We start from the raw sequence: 20,629 nt of genomic DNA, 5'->3' as shown, positions 1-20,629 counted from the left end.
ACGCATCAAAGAGAATGCTTATAAATTACTATATCGGTATTATTACAACCCCACTAGGCTGTGTGACAACAGTTTCTCCTATTGGAGGAACTGTAGTCAGCTGGGGTCCTTCTTGCATATCTGGTAGAGTTGCTACAAGTAGCAATCATTGTGGAAGAAAGTTATCTCATTAGCTACCAATGTCCCTGAACAACAGATCCCGTTTCAACCTAAACACATATTGTTGCCTCTAACTGTCCCAGATTTTTCCCAAACACACCACAAACTTTTTAGCCATATTAAGAGTGCTGCAACTTGTCAAATAGCAGCCTCTTGGAAAATCCCCCACCATTGCCACAGTCTACACGGTCCACTTATCACATAGAGCACATAATGAACGGTCTGAGGAATTCCTCTGCATCTTTTTACAAAGTGTGCACAGCATAGGCCTCCTTCCTAATCATTCTCTTCACAATATCAAAATTGGAACTCAGTCGCTGTTTTATGGGGATTTTGACTTGTTTAATAATTGTGATATATAATAATTCAATAATGATTTTTACAACCCTTTACTTTTTTTGTAATGCTCTAACCCTGTGGTCTACCCTCTCCTTCCTTCCTGTCCCCCTGTTCCTAACCTTTCTTGTCCCTTTTCTTCTGCCCCCCCTCCTAGATTATTAATAATATTGTCTCTCTTTTTTAGTGGTTATCCTATTATTAGTAGTATAGTATTCCTGGAACCATTATTTATATACTTTCCGATGCTTTCAATAAATAGTATTGGGAAGAGAAAAAAATCAATGTTCATTTCCATCTCATGGGTGAAGTGGTTAAGTAACAGCCTAGGCAATCCAGATAGTTATATGTAACATGTTATTTTCTCCTTATACAATATATCAATAAATGTATAAATGTGTATGTGTATATATTTGCAATTCCGAAATTGAATATGAAGCTACTACTTATCCAAAATTCCTGGGCTTGATAGAACCCATAGAATAATGATACATAACAAAAGATTACAATAGTTAGCATCCTAAGACAGTTATTGTAGATGACATAATGTGGCCCTATACATCAATAGTTATTGCAATATATAATTCAAAGGGATATATTACAGATTTTGGCCGGGAAGTCCCCCGATACTGGAGACCCCTACCAAAAAGTGAACATGGCGGAACAAACCAAGACACAGAACATTTTTTTTTTCTGCAATTACTTCTTCTCAATGTTTGCTGACAGCAGATAGGAGCACTAAATAAATTGCACTCCATATTTTATATTATTATATTGCTATCACTGTTTGTGAATGTAATGCCAGAGACCCATTTAACGTATTTAGTGAATACCTTGGCAGATGTTGAAATAAAATCTGCACATTGATGTTGTAGAGCGACTTGTTTCTCTGGAGAGGAAGAAGGGATTTTTTATTGCCATACAATTTCCACTACGCCGGTATTATGAGCGTAAAATAATAAAAGTTGCGAGCAAAATATCATCATAACTTTTATGACCACTTGAAAGTCAATTACAGGCCTGCGGTTACTAATGGCAGGTCGGTTTTTATTGAGAGATGAGCTGTTGTAAAAAGAAAACAACCTTCGGTTCACTCCGTGAAAGTGTTTTCACACAAAAAATACAGCCATAACAACACTTGAGAAATGCCCGATAAACACTGCTCTAATGTAATGGAGACAACAGACACATCAATAAATGTGGGATAAGTAACTCACTACGCCCATATCAATGACTAGGAAGGAACTTCGAGACATCTTATCTACTTAATGTTTCTTGTGTGTGTTCCATAGGGAGTGGAGTTTACTAAAAGCTTCTTCCCACAGGGACTATATCACAGCTCCTCTTCCTTTTGCTCTTTTTAATGAGCATGCAGGGATTTTTTCTTTTCAGACATATTTCCTAGTAACCTTTATTTTTGTTTGCTAAGTGGTATTTATTTTGGTGGCACTTACAACCTAGATTTGATAATTGCATGTTTTGTCAGATGGGTTGCATGTTGCTCACAAAATCCATTCACCTGAGGTAGATGTTGTTTTGTTTTGTCACATATTATCACATACACCGATCAGCCACTACATAAAAATGACTGACAAGTGAAATAATATTGATTATCTCATTACCATGGCACCTGCCAAGGGGTGGGATATACTAGGCAGCAAGCAACAGTCAGTTCTTGAAGCTGATGTGTTGGAAGCAGGAAAAATGGGCAAGCGTAAGGATATGAGCAACAGTGACAAGGGCCAATTTGTGATAGCTAGATGACTGGGTTAGAACATCTCTAACATGGCAAGTCTTGTGGGGTGTTTCTGGTAAACAGTGGCTAATACCTTTTAAAAGTGGTCTAAGGAAGGAAACCGGTGAAACTGCGACAGAGTTATGGGCATCCAAGGCTTATTGCACTTGGGGAGCGAAAGGTTAGCCAGTAGCCACAAGGGACAATCTTCAGCCCACTGGCAGAAGCCGAGACTCCCACCGCAGTAGTTTTAATAGACAAAATGGCACACACACCAAGATGTCTCTCCTGCAGGTCTTTTTGATGGGAAAAAAATTCTCACCTGGAAAGCCCAGCCTACTGGATTATTCTAAATTCATCCAATATGCTATTGGTTCCCAAATCCTAAGGTATTGGAGATGGGAGGGGAGAGCTGTAATCAAATCATGTTTTTCTGTCCTGCTATTTTGGACCCTAGGAGTCTGACACAGTTCCAGGAAGGACAATAGCACTCAAACCAAGTGCTGATTGACTTAATTCTGGTAAGAGAGGAGTCTGTGTGCACTCAGGAGTCCACAACGGGGAACTGCAGAGCAGAGTGAAGAGTATTTCTGACCCTCACAGCTGGGCTCCATAGCATCCACATGGGCTGCTCCAGTGTTATTTACAGGGCCATAACTAGGACTGTGCGACAGGGGTGACCGCCCAGGGCGCAACGCTGAAGAGGGGCTCAATTTAGGAATATTTTAGGTTAGTTTGGTTAAAATTGACGGCTAGGGGAGCGACATTTCTCTTTCTCCCCCCAGGCGCTAGAATTCTAAGTTACGGCTCTGGTTAGTTACAACACTCCTTTAAACTAAACCTCCCAATACATAATCAAATCCTTCTCAGCACAGACTTTTCTTTCAGTTTGGACATTCATACACGTTGGTCATATAGATGAATGTGGTCACTCAGTGCTCAGGCAATTAGTGGAATCTGCATGGTGGGTAAGTGGTTAGCACTTCTGCCCTACAGCACTGGGGTCATGAGTTCAATTTCCGACCATGACCTTATCTGTGTGGAGTTTGTATGTTCTCCCCGTGTTTGCGTGGGTTTCCTCCGGGTGCTCCGGTTTCCTCCCACACTCCAAAAACATACTGGTAGGTTAATTGGCTGCTATCAAATTGACCCTAGTCTGTGTCTGTCTGTCTATCTGTGTGTGTGTGTTAGGGAATTTAGACTGTAAGCCCCAATGGGGCAGGGACTGATGTGAGTGAGTTCTCTGTACAGCGCTGCGGAATTAGTGGCGCTGTATAAATAAATGGTAATAATAACATTCTGCTGAATACCATGGACACACAATCATCTGACTGTGTTTTGCACCAGTCTCATTTAAGATCTGATCATTCCTTATCAAATATTGATCAATGTTGATGGTTAAATTGAGGTAAATTGGATACAAATATATAAAATTGAACATTCAACACGCACCTTTAAGGAGAAATTTTGTTTTTCTTAATGACAAAATGTTGCTGTCTGTGACCAGGGGTGCATCCTCACATTGCCAACCGCCAGAGCAAATTTGGGTGAGGGGAGCAAATCGATCCCATTCCATCCTCCTGTGGCCCCGCTCAGCTCTGTCATGTTTGGTCTTTACTATGCATACTCTGTGCTAACAGGAGATGATAATGGGAACAACTGCCATTGCATGGGAGCAGCATTTACAAACCCTCTGCCCCGTGCCCTATAGCAGTTGCACCTCCCTGCCCCCTGCAATGTCTGCAATTCTGCCACAATTTGTGACAACTGTTTTAGTGTCAAAAATATGTGTAACATAAACTGATAACAGCTGCATTTTTGTAATACAAACATATATTTATGTTTACATATATAAATAATAATAAACAATATATTTCCTGTGAACAGTAGTAAGGTTCCATGGAATTTTAAACTAGAAGTTTTGCAATATTTCCATTTTCCAATACATTTCTCAATACACTGACTTAAGTGTGAAGTTGCTTGTAGTCCTGCTTATGTAATAAAGTCTGATAACAATAATTAAAACTTCAAATAAGACAGGGAGTGAGCACTTGCTCCAAGCCGTTAGGAAGTACAGATGTAGAAAAACACATCTGTCAAAGTCTATTACATGAGAGGGTGTGTCTGCCAAGTATAATCTCCTTTATGTCCACATTATTGCTAACGGGGCTTGCTGTCCTTTCTCAGTACCAGTCTCAAATTAGTTTTGTCACAAGAAGAGGAACTGACAGGCAGATTAAAGAAGGGACAAATCCAAGGCATAAGCGGAGAGCTGTCTCTAGTAAAAGCTATACATTATTGTATCATGCATTCTCTCTATTAGTTTCAGGGTTCTTTTTGACAAGCATCAATTATAATATTTTTCCCCGATAGAATATAATGGTTGAGAACATGCAAAGGATGGTTGATCATAGAAAAAGCATGCACAAACTAGATATTATTAGCTAATTTTTTATACACACACTATATATATTCAAAGATAGAGGCGTTAATAGTTTATTGTTGTCAATTAACAAAATGCACAGTGAATGAACAGAGAGGAAATCTAAAGACAATCAATATTTGGTGTGGCCACCCTTTGCCTTCAAAACAGCATTAATTCTTGGGTGGGGTACGTTTTTCCAGCTGAAAGAAAGTTGACAGTATTTAAACAGATAAAAAAAAAGTAGATTACTGTGAGACCGACATACAGGAAATACAGACTTACCCTAAAGACGGCTGCTGTTAATTGTGACTACACATGAAGCTGGTTCTGGGATTCTCATCAGTTCAAATGGCAGAACCCGTCGTGTCTATAGCGTACACACACGGAAGATCCGACTAGTATGTCTTCTGGGTTCCAATGTTACCAGTTTGTGAAGTTTTCGTATACAACCATCCAGTGGAAGGCTCAGAGCAGGCTCCACGGGTCAAAGTTCTGCCCAGTGTACAGTAACAGGAGGGCCGTCCAGGACCTCGACCCCCTAGTATGTCTTCTGGGATCCAATGTTACCAGTTTGTGAAGTTTTTGTCCACATCCATCCAGTGGAAGGCTCCGAGCAGGCTCTACGGGTCAAAGTTCTGCCCAGTGTACACCAACAGGAGGGCTGTCCGGGACCTCAACCCCCTAATAGGTCTTCTGGGATCCAATGTTACCAGTTTGTGAAGTTTTCGTCCACATCCATCCAGTGGAAGGCTCAGAGCAGGCTCCCGGGGTCAAGATTCTTCCCAGCATACACCCCTAAAACATAACCAGGATCCAACTGGATCACCTTGCATTGGTTTCATCCCAATTAGTGCACTTCTTCTTTTATTCTTTAGTATATATATATATATATATATATATACACACACACACACACTAATTCTCCCTTCTGTTTTGTACTCCTTTTTATGTCATACTGAAATTCAGTGGATAAATGTGTTTCTTGTCTGCAATTATGACTCAATTAAATATATACCATATGGGCCTTAATCTGGTACAGTCCTTAATATGTTCGTCCCTAAACTCTCAAGATTGTACAGGGTGGAAAACTCTTTCTTCTGTGTGTACAGTGATTGGCTCCCAGGAACTATGGCTTCCCTCATGACCTGTTTGTTCTGCCCACCCACTGACCAATTGCATCTTTCTACTTTTTGTCTAATGCTACCCATATATGGGCAGATCCAGCTGATTCCTGACAGGATCGGTGTCCTATTTGGACAAATAGTATGAAATCTGGCCATTCATCCCCTTGGACCAGATCCCTATCGTTGTGTCCTCTTAGGATCAGCAGATAACTGCTGTTTTCATTTTTACTGCTGCAGTGTTGTTGTCAGCTTGGGTGTGATCACATGATCTTCACTCTCCTGCAGTTCAATCTGACACCTATCTCTGCTCAGCATCCCACTGCCTAGTCCTCTGTGGTGCTCACCTACATAAGTTAAGATACCACTACTCGAGACTAAGAACTGGGGACAACCGAGTACCGGCGAACATATCTGGTTCATTGGGAAAGGGGGTTTCTAAAGGTGAAGCTCTCATCAGCAATAGGTTTGGATAACTTAACTTGTAGGGTGATTTGCGACAGGTCCTAATAGTGAAGTTGTAAGATGAACCCACAGGCAAGCCAATCGGCAGATATCCATTTACCATTATGCCAGATAATGATTTGGTTATTTTATTTGGATTATTATTCAGCTTTTTGTGAACAAGTAATTTGCCAGGTGCCCTTTTGTGACAAGTTCTCTTTTGTGCCTAAAAGAGCCTACATCTTCCTCCACACAGTTGGATCGTATGGGGAAAAATAAACACTGTGCTCTGTATGCTAATTACATTATGAACAGCCACCTTCTCCAGAAGAAAGCTTCTCACTGGTGGAGAGCTGTGACATGGAGCAGGAAGATGGCAGTGACAGCAATTAGCATGCCTTACAGGCTGTTTAACATACTAGCTATGTCACAGTGCTTCTTGGGCCTGCGAATTGCCATTAAAGGCTTAGGTCAAACTAACTGAGTATTGGAAATTCCAGGGAGCAATTAGCTTGATTTTTTTATTTTTTTAAATTGAGAGGAATTCCCTTGGTCTTTCTGTTTAACGAAATTGCAGTAGTGCAATTGGGGCCATTAAGTAATTAAAAAAACATACTTTAATGCATACTTGCCAACTCTCCCGGAATGTCCGGGAGTCTCCCGGATTCTGGGTGGGTCTCCTGGACTCACGGGAGAGTATGGCAGCCTCCCGCATATACCCACTCTCTAGTGAAGTGGGCAGAATTAGATTAAAAATGCTGCGGTTCTCATGGATTTGGCATATGGCCAGTCCCGCGCTCTAAAATGACGTCATTTTCTGAGCCTCTCCCCCCGCACGCTCACCTCCACCGGCAGCTCCCGGACGCCGACTGCTAGAAGTTGGCAAGTATGCTTTAATGTTGCCAATCTTTGGGAGCCTTTCATCTGTCTGTCCATTGCATTCTGCCTATCATGGAGAAGAGATGGTGTGGTGACTAAGAAGGAGAGCCTGCGTATTAACTGAATAATTAGCACTCGCCTGCGGAATGTTAAAGCATTCTGTTGCTGACCTGAACTGTGCGACAAACTGCAGATGACTTCTAATTTTTGTTGGGTTATTATACAAGCTGTCCTGTACAGCATCTATATAATATTAAAGGCATATGATGGATAGCTGAAAACATGCTGAAGATTAGTGTCAGGAATGTAACTATATTTGATCATTTACATAGCAGCCCCATGCATCACCTAAAAAAATATGTTTGTGTGCAAAACCTCTTTATATACAACTAATGTTTTAAAAATTGGTTCTCACATAAGCATTAAGAGGATGGTATCCGGGACGATTGGTTCTTGGGTGAGTGCTGGACCACTTCCGATGTCGTTGAGGCATGTTAGTACAATAGCAAGATAACCAGACATACAGACCCAATACGGGTCATCTTCTAGATGCATTTACCAACATGGGCTATAATGATCTGATCGATTTTAGTACAGTCATTTTAGGGCATTGCACTCATGTATGGGCCATGCCACACGACAAAGTTAGACAAGTTACAAGTTATCCAATGTCAACACGTGTGTTAAGCATAAGGCCTTAACAGTAAGATCTCATTTTATATATCTGTTTCCAATAACATACTTGAAAACTGAGCCTATATTTGGTTGAAGATACTGGAGTACAAGATAAAATACTTACTGGATTTCAGTCTTTTGGTGAACATGACACAGTTATCAGAAAGTGCTGTTTAAGAGATATTTTGAGCACTTTTAAGAGGAGATAAAATCTTGGATAATTCACTTTAAAGTAAGAAGTTGTGAGATAAAGACAGTATATTTCCTTTCAGTTCCTTTTAAACTAAACACCCAAGGTATTAGGAGGACTATCTACTATACATCTAAACACTGCTCCATCTGTTCTGTGCTTAGTGGAACAAGAACAGAGCTTGAATCTTTATGGTATAATTGATAACCCATACTAATGGCATTTAAATAAAGCACCACCTACTGAAATGCGACGGCAATTCACTGAATGTAGCCGTGTTGGGGGTATTATTTTAATATAGAATTTCTTTTTATTAAATGTGGTGGCTTTTAATGTAATGTGTGACTGGAGGTGGCTACTAATGTATTGTAGGGGCTAATAATGCATTAGGAGATTTATTAAATAAATGCAGGGGCTTATAATTTAATGAGGGGATACGGTTGAGGGGTGGATGCTTATATATTGAATGTGGGTGTTATTGATTGAATCTAATACAAGGATACTATGGATTAAATGGAACAATGGTTGACTAATCAGTAGAGATTTGATAACATTATACATGCGTCCACCAATGGTTTAACCTAGACATCTCGTCCTCACTTATCCCTGATTTACATTTCACCTGGTGTCATTTAATCATACCTTCTCTGGCTTGTGTAACCATGTACTTATTAACATAAATACGCACAACATACAATAACATATGTTAAACAAACACACATGAACAGTAAATGCAAATAAACTGTAAAGCATTGAGATGGGGAAAGTTCATAGTATTGAGATACTGCTTTATTCGCAAATCTCACTGCATAGTTTCACAGTTGGGTTTCCAGGAGGTGAATGAATCGTACATATCCCTTTTCCTAGCACAGTTGTAGGTAGCCAAAGCTGCAAGAACAAGTAGGAGAAAGAAGCACAATCTTTCAACTATCCTGATTCTGTAGGGACAGTCCAGATTTTGACACATATACACTACTATTCTTCCCTTGTCACATACAATATGACCCGCACCCCCCTCCAATTATCAGATTATTTTAATTCATCGGAAGACCTTATAGTTCAGTTCTCCCCCTGTACTCAGTCACACCTGGTCCACATGCTGTCACATCCAGCATGCTTTGGTACTGTGCAGTACAATAAAAATAAGTTCCTGAATAGCAGCGTCTCTAGAAAGCATCTACCTCAGCCAGTGGCGGAACTACCATTGGTACAGCAGGTGCAATGCACTGGGGCCCACAGAGATAATAGGGCTGCTGCATGGCAGATGCAGAGGGTTAGAGGACCCGGTTCTTTTCTCCCCGTCTCCTTGCATCGGAGACAACACCATGCTAGTTCCACCACTGACCGCAGCCTCCCGGTGTGCTAGGAGAGACACATACAACTCCCTGTTTTAAACACAGTAAAGGAAATTTTTCTTTCAAGTGAGTTTTCTAACCAAAGAACTCCTAGTATATTTTGAGTTAAAATGAACAATACAATTTGAACCTTACATAACTATAACATTAGCTCAGGTGTCATATTTAACCTGTGCCAATCTATAATCCAAAAGATTATCATTATCAGATTACACAGGTCTGCGATGAAAAAGCTTTTTTAACAAATTTATGTGATACTTATAGATTTTTGGCTTCTGAACACGAAAATGACTCCTGATTTTGTATATCACATCACGGTTTTCTGCAAAACGTGTATTTATGAATCAGTCATTTTTTTCATATTCTTTAAAATAATAAATGTATTCTGCCTACATTTATTATAAAACATTGAATTCAATTGAATTCAGGCGGTAGTATAGAACGTTGCAATTCAGGACTCGTCATAAAACTTCCCCCCGCCCAGTGCCAGATTAAGGTCCACATGGACCTGGAGCTGAAATTTACAAAGGGCCTAAACCCCATACAAAAATTTAAATTGAAATGCGTCTGCAAGGGGCGGTTACAAACAAAGGTACACGTACTTGGAAGTGCTAGGAACCGACCCCAACATCAGTGACATGCGGAAATACTCAGCCGGCTCCCAATCGTATGAGAGGGAATAAAGACTATTTCTACGTGTTCGTTATCATCCTGAATGGGGTAAGAGTCCAACCTTACCAGGGATGTGCACTGCTGTTGTTTTTATATGAACCTAGTTCTATGTTTTTATTTTGCTACGTGTGTATTAAAAGCATTTTTTTACATTGGGATAATACACTATTGCTGGTATTTATTCCTTTCTCCTTGGTATATGTCGTAATACTGCATATCCAGATGATGAATAACATCTGACAGAAGAAGCGCTGTGAACACTTATACTTACACAGCTATCTACTGGGACTGTTTTTTCTGTAAGTCTGTACCCGGAGGGGTAGTTGTGTTTTTTCACGTGGTGTTGTACCAGTTAAAGGGCCGCATACACTTAGGCTCCTTGGTATATATAGCCTTGTATCCTGAAGATCCAATATGATATGTTCTTATCTGTGACACTCATATAATTTTTCTTTCTATGTACGTAACCCATAACAAACGGGCTGGAATATCTCCTTGAGAGTGAACTGGTGGAACAATCAGAGGTTTCTTTCCTCTATCTGATGTGAATGAGTTCTCTGTACAGCGCTGCGGAATTAGTGGCGCTATATAAATAAATGATGATGATGATGATGATGATGATGATATCTTGGAATTATACAAGTGTCATTCTAAAGGAGGACAATCTACATTATTTAAGACTTGAATATTATGTGGTGTGATGATATTTTGAGGGTCTTTATTAGCCCTATGTGATCGGAAAAGTATTCCCTTCTGCATATTGTCAGCGCCGCTTTAAATTTAATCGCCGAAGACGCTGAACACGCCGGAGTTGAAGAATCCGGACATTAATACATTTACCCCTATATATAAATATATATATATAAATATATATATATATATATATATATATATATATATATATATTTTATATATATATATATATATATATATATATATATATATACATATATACACACACAGGTTTTTGGCAGCAGACACAGACCAGTCCTGCTGTGGGCAGTGGCTGGCTGGCAAATTTTAGCCTTCACATCAATACTTTAAAATACTTTAAAGTGTTCCTAGTAGGCTGCTGAGACTTAAAGGAAAAACAAATGCTGGTAGCCCTGTGACCCAACCTAAAGTAGCCCACTATGCGACTGGCATTTAGGGGAGGGTGGGGGGCAGATGTCTCCCAGCCCCCCAGACCATCCTGCTCATGTTTTTTCCAATGTGCAAAATTGTACCTCCTAGCTAGATCTCCGCCTAACTATAAATTAGGCCCGATACGTCTAATTTATTTACTTTCTATGAGCAGTGGCTGTGGGTTCTCAGGCCCCCTGGGTCTTGACACTAACACAATATAGCTGCAGGTCAGTCTCACCTTTTGGCTTACAAAAGAGTTTTGTCATCTAATTCTAAGAATACATGTGATGTTAAAGAGTGTGCTGTGGTATTTTCACCACACCCTGTAATCCATCAAAACGCCTAATAAAACAAATGTTCTCTCAGCAAAGACAAAACATTCAGCAAATTGTTTCCTCGGTAAATAACTAACAAACAGATGAATTTATATTAAAAACAATTATTATTTTGTGGATTAAAAAAGATAGAAATGTTTTGCTATTTCTGATTTTGTTAACAGATAACTGTGACCTCTAAACAAAATATAGATCTATGAAAGCAGTAATAGTGTATTTGCCACCCCCAAAAAAATCATCTGATAAATACTGCAAGTCTGAAAAATGTATCTAGCGATACTGAAAGTATATGAGCACGTCCTCTCCTGTCTGCAGTACGGTACTTCTCTTAAACTAACTTTTTTTATTTTAAATTCATATCCTCAAGTTAATATGATGCCTTGCAAATATTTTAAAGAATTATCTCCCTCACTTGAGATCTTTTTATGACTAGAAGATTAGCCCTTTGTTTTGGGCTGCTCCCGACCTAACACATCATGGGGTACGAACAGTTCCTCCGGGGGACTAATAAAGAAGGACCTATGATATCAGTCCAGGATTCCAACACTCAATTGTATTAAGTTGGTGGGGGCAGAATTGAGTGTAAATAATAAAGAGACCAGCTCTGTCTGCCATATATAGAACTAAAGTATTTCTGCTTAACAGAGATTGCAAGATTAGAGAACCATGACACAGCAAGAAGTACATGGAACGTGTTATGTTATGGAACTGCTGTTTTTGCTATATAATAAGTCTGTGAGTACATTTATTACACAAATGCAATTCTTCTAGTATATATTTACATGTTATTACTCTATGCTAACGTGTATATGTTTTCATATTCACTTGAATAAAAATGTAGTAAGATGTCTAATGTGGAATTGTGTACTAAGTACAACAAGTCAGATCTTACCTGTGCCTCTGAAACTGTTGGTATTGTTTGCAGACACTTGCTTTTTAGTTAGGCTGCACAGGTCATTGCTTGAATTTACATGCTATTTCAATTTTATCTCTGTACCATTTAGCTTAAGGTATTGATTTTTGCTCTACCTGTAAATTGTACTTGGCACAGTGTTTGCCATTTAAAAAAAACAAATAAACAAGTTGGCTGTAGTATATATTACTGATAAAAGTGTTTATTTACAATCTAGGCAAATGGCCAAATATGGCAAAAACAGGTACAGCGGTGCTAAATGAGACCATTTGTAGTCCAGGAAAACCTACCCCAAATGCCTCTATACATTTAAGGATGGAGAGTTAGTGATCTCTTCTGGGCACAATTATCCAGTGGGATTTAGACTTTACTTTTTTTTTACCATAGCCACACAAATATAAAAGAGACAATTCACCTTAGAGGATGTCTTTAAGCTGCAAGAGGAAAACTACCTGGCCAGAATTGAATCCAAAGCTCCAGCACTATCATCCACATCTTCAGCTATTTATATAGCGCCACTAATTCCGCAGCGCTGTACAGAGAACTCACTCACATCAGCCCCTGCCCCATTGGAGCTTACAGTCTAAATTCCCTAACACACACAGACTAGGGTCAATTTGATAGCAGCCAATTAAGCTAGTCGTATGTTTTTTTTGGAGTGTGGTAGGAAACCGGAGCACCCGGAGGAAACCCATGCAAACACGGGGAGAACGTACAAACTCCACACAGATAAGGCCATGGTCAGGAATTGAATTCATGACCCCAGCACTGTGAGGCAGAAGTACTAACCACTGAGCCACCTTGCTGCCAGATTTGCTAAATTCCATGCTGCCCAATTTATTGGCAATGTAATTAGTGTGCAATTACACATATATGCAAAACTTGAATATAACTGTGCGTGATAAAGAGAAATAGTAGAAGGAACAACACTTATGAGGACAATAAAGCTTATGCTATTGCCATCTGTGTGTACATTATCTCCTTTATATTCTGTATACTACTGACCTTTACTCTTGCTATTTAGTATTTTTATATACCAACACAGCATTCAAAGCAGGTGGATATGTTCCCAGGATTGCTCTGTGAAAGTCCCTGAAGTGGGTGCTACACAATACATTGTTTATGCACCTTTAATTGGAATTTTACTATGAAGCACGGACATAAAAGTCATGTACTTTTACACATAGATTTGGTAAATTGAAAACATGTTGCCTATGTACAATTGATGGCTTTTATTCTATACTCTTTTCCCTGACTAATGACTATTTGTTACTGGAATTGAAAATCACTTCTGTAATGATTAACCGATGGTGTTGTGGGATTAGCAAGGTAAAAAAAAATCTGTAGCTAAGAGATTGTATTTCCTGTCTACTGAACAGAGTTATTGTTCTTTTACAGGGCCATTGCATTTTAATTTAACATTGCTGCAAGTAAGCATAGTCTGAAAGATGTATGTCTAAACCAGCTCATGGTCTGACTTTTCACTCGGGTCCAGAAGCTCGGTCTTAAGGAGACACATCCAAAATGTTCCCATAATAACTTTGCAGGGACTGTTCTAAAAGAGCAAGTCAATCTTTGTTTGACATTTATACTGTATATAAAAGTATGAAATAACTAATGTATATAGTAATCTAAATCTACTATTATACAGAAATCTGACATTTTAAACTGCTAATTAAGAGATCATCATCATCATCATCATTTATTTATATAGCGCCACTGATTCCGCAGCGCTGTACAAAGAACTCACTCACATCAGTTCCTGCTTCATTGGAGCTTACAGTCTAAATTCCCTAACACACACACACACAGACAGAAACACAGACTAGGGTCAATTTGATAGCAGCCAAATAACCTACCAGTATGTTTTTGGAGTGTGGGAGAAAACCGGAGCACCCAGAGGAAACCCACGCAAACACGGGGAGAACATACAAACTCCACACAGATAAGGCCATGGTCGGGAATTGAACTCATGACCCCAGTGCTGTGAGGCAGAAGTGCTAACCACTGAGCCACCGTGCTGCCTGATTGGAGATTGGTGCTTCCCTATCTTGTATCACTTTGAAACATTTTACACTCACACTACTGTGAAATTGACCTGCAATAGTAGAAGTTCTTTGTACAGACTATAAGTTGGCAGCAATGGCTTTCAAGGCCAGGGCTGCCGAGGGGAGGGGGGGAAGAAATAATTATCCGAGCCCGGCCTCGTCCCTCATTGCCGACATTTTTTTTTCTTTTTCTTAATCTAATCTGTTTTACATCTTTTCTTTTTTAGTATTTTTTGCAGGCAGGGGGAGGGGGGGTGGTTGAGGGTGTGGTTCCGCCCATTTTGTTGGTGGGGGAAGCAGGCTATTTAAAAAAAAAACACATACTCACATGATTGTGGCTTCGGCGTCCCTCCTCCTTCCTTTCTGCTCTGTTCGCACTGAATGTCGTGATGACGTGACGCCCGACATTCAGTGAGGAGCGGCACAGAGAGGACCCAAACAGAACAACTGAGCACTGAATGATGAAGGAGAGGAGTGGCGAGGGAGCTGCATGGCACAGTGAAGGAGAGGGGGGGGGCAGCATGACACAGTGATGGAGAGGGGGGGCAGCATGGCACAGTGATGGAGAGGGGGGGAGCAGGATGGCACAGTGATGGAGAGGGGGGCAGCATGGCAAAGTGATGAAGAGTGGGGAACAGCATGGCTCAGTGATGGAGAGGGGGGCAGCATGGCACAGTGATGGAGAGGGGGGGGGAGCAGGATGGCAAAGTGATGAAGAGGGGGGAACAGCATGGCAAAGTGATGAAGAGTGGGGAACAGCATGGCTCAGTGATGGAGAGGGGGGCAGCATGGCACAGTGATGGAGAGGGGGGGAGCAGGATGGCAAAGTGATGAAGAGGGGGGAACAGCATGGCAAAGTGATGAAGAGGGGGGAACAGCATGGCACAGTGATGGAGAGGGGGGGCAGCATGGCACAGTGATGGAGAGGGGGGGAGCAGGATGGCAAAGTGATGAAGAGGGGGGAACAGCATGGCACAGTGATGAAGGGGAGGTGGGGAGCAGCATGGCACAGTGATGGATAGGGGGGGCAGCATGGCACAGTGATGGAGAGGGGGGGCAGCATGGCACAGTGATGGAGAGGGGGGGCAGCATGGCACAGTGATGGAGAGGGGGGGAGCAGGATGGCAAAGTGATGAAGAGGGGGGAACAGCATGGCACAGTGATGAAGGGGAGGTGGGGAGCAGCATGGCACAGTGATGAAGCAGAGTGGGGAGCAGCATGGCACAGTGATGAAGGAGAGAGGGGGAGCAGCATGGAACAGAGTGATAAAGGGGGGCCAGGTGAAGGGGGGGAAACAACATGGAGGGCGCAGTGTGATCATAAGGGGGCACAGCGTGGTTGTGATGAAGGGGCACAGTAATGTGTGTGTGATGGCACAGGGGGCTTGTGGTAGTGTGTGTGTGTGTGTGTGTGTGTGTGTGTGTGTGTGTGTGTGATGGTACAGGGGGCTTGTGGTAGTGTGTGTGTGATGGTACAGGGGGCTTGTGGTAGTGTAGTGTGTATGATGGCACAGGGGGCTTGTGGCAATGTAGTGTGCATGTGAGGTAGGTGGTGGCTAATTAATAGGTGCTATTTTGTTTGTGGGGTGATGGTGGGGCAATTTAATAGTGGGGACTATTAGTTTGGGATGGGGTGGTTTGGGGGCTATTGAATGTGGGGGTGAGTTTGGGTGCTATTGATTTAAAGCCGGGGCTGGTTTGAATCTTCTAAATGTAGGGCTCAACTAGGGCAGAGTATGTGCATTATAATGAAAATTGAAATTCAAAAGTGGTCAAATGGGAATAATTACAAATAAAACTAAGTGTATCAGTGGGTGATAAAAAAAAGCACAGTTCTTGATTTTTAACACTTGCATTGATGGAGTCAGAGAAGCAACTAGACATTTGTGGGGCCCTTAGAGAAATGTTGTACCCCTACTAAAATGACCCAACAACACATTATCACCACCAGCCTATCCCTCCACCAAAACCTTATATTTTTTATCAATATATCATTATATCAGTCGGACAGAACAAGCAGTGTGACGCAAAGTAATATTCTACCAAGTAAGTAGGATATTTATAAATACCTGCATACTGCATTTGAAAAACCATATTGTTGTAACTAATGAAGTAACTAACTAATCAGCTGACTATGTAGTTAAATAGAAGTGTAAGCTTAACTGCCCCAGTTTTGCACACTTTTAAAAGAGTACCACAAAATACATAAGAAAAAAACATGTGTCTTGGCGCATGGGGGTTGGATGGGTAGTGGTGGCATTAAGATTACATACACAATATACTCGTAGTCCAGAAAGAAAAAACTCACCGAAAAAATAGTCATCTCCCAGTCGTGTATATAAAGACCAAGCACTAGTCTCAAACATTTGCATTCTATTATTTTGGATATCCCTGTTCAAATGATCTATGTAAAGGTCCCATTTAGCATACAATTTAGCAACTTCCTTTTCGAGGTCCAGGAGTGTTGCCCGCCTATCAAAGTATAGGGTGTCCATCAGTTCAGGTTTAACCTCAGTAAGAAGGGGTGGAGGGAACACGGGTCTATACTTTTAATGGGACACTATTTATACCTTCCAGGCACACGTAGTACAGGAGCACATTTCTAGGTGAATTTCTGTAAGATAAACATTCAGATGTACAATAGTAACATTCAATGTCCTCTCACTCTAAAGATTTATTTAAGACATACACAGAAAAATGGCTATCACTGAATGCGGCAGCCCTAAAGCGGTAGTAGGACTTTTACGCTTTCCACTGTGCGGATTTCCTGCCAGACCAACAAACTTGCATAATGTTGCACATAACTTTTTCTGGGGCCAAGTCCTGAGCATGCTGCGTGTTATGTGTAAGGTGGACAATTAGGAGCATTTGTGCAAAATGGAATACTCTGTACACCCATATATTTTGTGGTTCGTAAATGACCTATGATGTCTGCTAATGTAGCATTTCAGGCTATTTTTACATTATTATTTTGTACTTGTTTTGATGTTTCTGTTGCTTGATAATTAGATATCAATTTGTTTTCTACAGTCCTTATATCTATCTCTGTTGTGAAATACTGCTCAGTACAAATTTTATTTTATTTTTTTATTGAAAGCTTGGGAATGTGCTTTCGTTATCCAAAGTGCCCAAAAAAGGTGAAAAACCATAAAAAAGTGCACAAGAGATGCGGTTGGTGGCCCTCCTCTAGAGAGGAAGGACTCTAGTCCCCAGATCCAAAAGAACCCTTAGGGGGCAAGGGTCTTCAGACCCCCTTCGCCGCAAGACTAGGGGGGCCCCTTTAGCCCCTGGGATGCGCCAGAGCTTCACCCAGAGCTCAACAACTGGTTTCAGGTGGGCCAGAACTGCACAGCCCCCCATGGATCTTGTAGGGAACGGAGTCCATAAGGCCCTACCCGCACCCCCAAAAAAATTCAAGAAATGTGAAAAACATAAAAGTGAAAGTCACAAACATGAAGAAAAATAAATGGGGTACAGCCCCAGCCTAATGGCTGGTCTGGTTATAAAAGCCAAAAGGTCAGGGCAAAGAATAAGGGTGGTGCTAAAAGAAAGTGGTCAGAAGTGCTTAGGTGCCAACATAATCATGTGATCACTGTATTAAGGCTCTTGCCCGTGATTTTTGGCACCCCGAGTCACCACTGTGGAGGCACAATTGTCCCAGGCTTTCAAAAGCGGCATACCCAGCCCTCTGGCCAGAGGATCAAGTGCAGTTGTGAGAAGAGATTTTGCCTAAGAACACAGCAATGAATAAAGAATGGTATCAAAACATCCTCTTAGAGCAACTTCTTCCAACCATCCAAGAAGAGTTTGGTGAAAAACAATGCCTTTTCCAGCATGATGGAGCACCTTGCTATAAGGCAAAGTGATAACTAAGTGGCTTGGGAATCAAAACATAGAAATTTTGGATCTATGGCCAGGAAACTCCCCAGACCTTAATACCATTGAGAATTTGTGGTCAATCCTCAAGAGGCGGGTGGACAAACAAAAACCCACAAATTCTGACAAGCTCCAAGCATTGATAAGGCAAGAATGGTCGGCCACCAGTCGGTATGTGGCCCAGAAGTTGATTCACAGCATGTCAGGGCGAATTACAGAGGTCTTCAAAAAAAAGGGTCAAACACTGCAAATATTGTTTCCTTGCATAAACTTAATATAATTGTCAATAAAAACCTTTCACGCTTATGAAATGCGTGTAATTTTTTTTCAGTATACCATAACACCATCTGACAAAAAGGTCTAAAAACACTGAAGCAGAATACTTTGTGAAAACCAATATTCTCAAAATTTTTGACCATGACTGTAGTTTATTATTTTTTCATAAATTAAATACTGTCTGTTTTTTAATGTAGCACACAAATACTATACCAACTATAAATCTGTTCTCACATTTAAATTCCCTCCCCCCCTCCAATGCAACATGGTTTTGCCCAGGTACAAAGTTACCTCTTTTTTATGCTTTGCTCTTCCTAGTGACTCAGGTCCATATGTGTAGTTTGTAATACAAAGACTATGTCATGTCAGTCATCATTATCACTCAGAACTTACACCTGTACTGTAAGTGATACGGTTGAAGTGTTGCGCTGGGGCAGGAAGGGCCCACTGGGGAAAAGCAATGGTAAGGGCCCACAAAATAGTGGACCCTCTGCTAAAGGGGCATGGCAAGTTGTCAGAGGGGTTTGGCCAGGCATTAGAATGGGGGGAGAAAAGAGGAATCGCAGCCTTGGTCACCTTACCTGATTTTCTTTTCCTTCTGGCACAGTGTCAGTGACTGTCCTGCTCTCTTACCTGTTCTTGAGGTTTTCACTCCCTCTGTTCCTGGAGTGGAAGTCTCTTTAGCATTCTGTTTTATTGTCTCGTTTGGCACATGAGCCAAGGGACTGATTCATATGTGGATCAGTTAGTGCTCTTTATCTGTGTCTGGTCACCAGGACATAGTTAAAAATGGCTTGAAAGTTTAGATTACACAGAAGCAATATCTGGCCAATTTCCGATCAGCATCAGGCATAAGTTGTTTATTTTACCTCCTAGATTCAAAAAGCGCTTGTGTAGGAAGGTCCAACAATATCACTTTTCTTTATGCTGGCCACATATGCCATGATGTCACAGCTGACAATACACAGCTGGCCTGATATCACAGTGTGTGTGGCCCAAAAACAACTAAACTAATGTTGGCAAATGCAGTCAAAAGTGCTAACAGGCCCCATTCGTACTGGAAGTCACTCAGTCTGAACAGTCAAATGGGAAGATTTTATCAAATATGGCCGATATGTGCACCAAATTGGACTTTTAGACATGAAAACACATGCATGTAATAAAAAGACTGATCTGTGAACTGGTTGTTGATCTGCACGGGGGAGGAATAACTGACTGACGATGTGATTGCATGTTCGGCCGTTAGGTTACTTAAACACTTAATTCCTGGTTGGTTGCTGCCAGACGCGGGTGAGGTGACGGTCCATACCTGACGTGGATGTGCTGTCCAGAATAGCCTCTCTAAATACAAGTCAAGCAAAGCAATTATTTCATAAATAGTGGTTTTACAATTTTTAATTGTATACAATAACTGCCTTTTAACTTATGTAAATTATATTTAATATGTTATGCTGGTGAAAACAGAATAAACAGAATAAAGAGGAAACAATTACCTTATGTACATTAGTTTAATTAGTTCACGGTTGTACTAGTCAGCATTATCAATCTAATACAGGGGTGCAGAGGAGAGTTATTTGAGGGTTGAGGGATTCCTTTATAATTTTACTAAGGTGACTAAGCAGGGCCACAGGAAGGGATCCCCAGGGCATCCTTTCTGGTGGGCACTCCTTGGCAAAAGTCGGTGCTGCATGCATAGCCTTGAAAGTGTGTAAATGTGTGCACTTATAGGAACCTATTGGTCCTTGCTATCATTTTTCCGCACCCACAATCCGACTAAGATGGGGCCATGTTCGGGTGGAAGGAGCTGGATTCCCATCTGACCCCAGCATAAAACCACTGCTTGGGCACTAAGGGATGGCCAGGCCCAGATACATTGTACCCATCTTTCCCATACCTTGAACCAACTAAGTTCTACATAGACAAGTGTTTTCTATGTAGCTCATACTTTTGTGCGAAGATAGAAAGAGACCCTATGCTGCTCTCAAGACAATAGTTAAAAAGGGAGGAATGGAGGCAGAGGCCATGTTGGATGCTGTTTTTAGGTAGCCTCTTCTGATTGGATGTTT

Source organism: Mixophyes fleayi, chromosome 2, assembly GCF_038048845.1.
Source record: "Mixophyes fleayi isolate aMixFle1 chromosome 2, aMixFle1.hap1, whole genome shotgun sequence".
Classification (NCBI taxonomy): domain Eukaryota; kingdom Metazoa; phylum Chordata; class Amphibia; order Anura; family Limnodynastidae; genus Mixophyes; species Mixophyes fleayi.
This window is presented reverse-complemented; position numbering follows the sequence as displayed.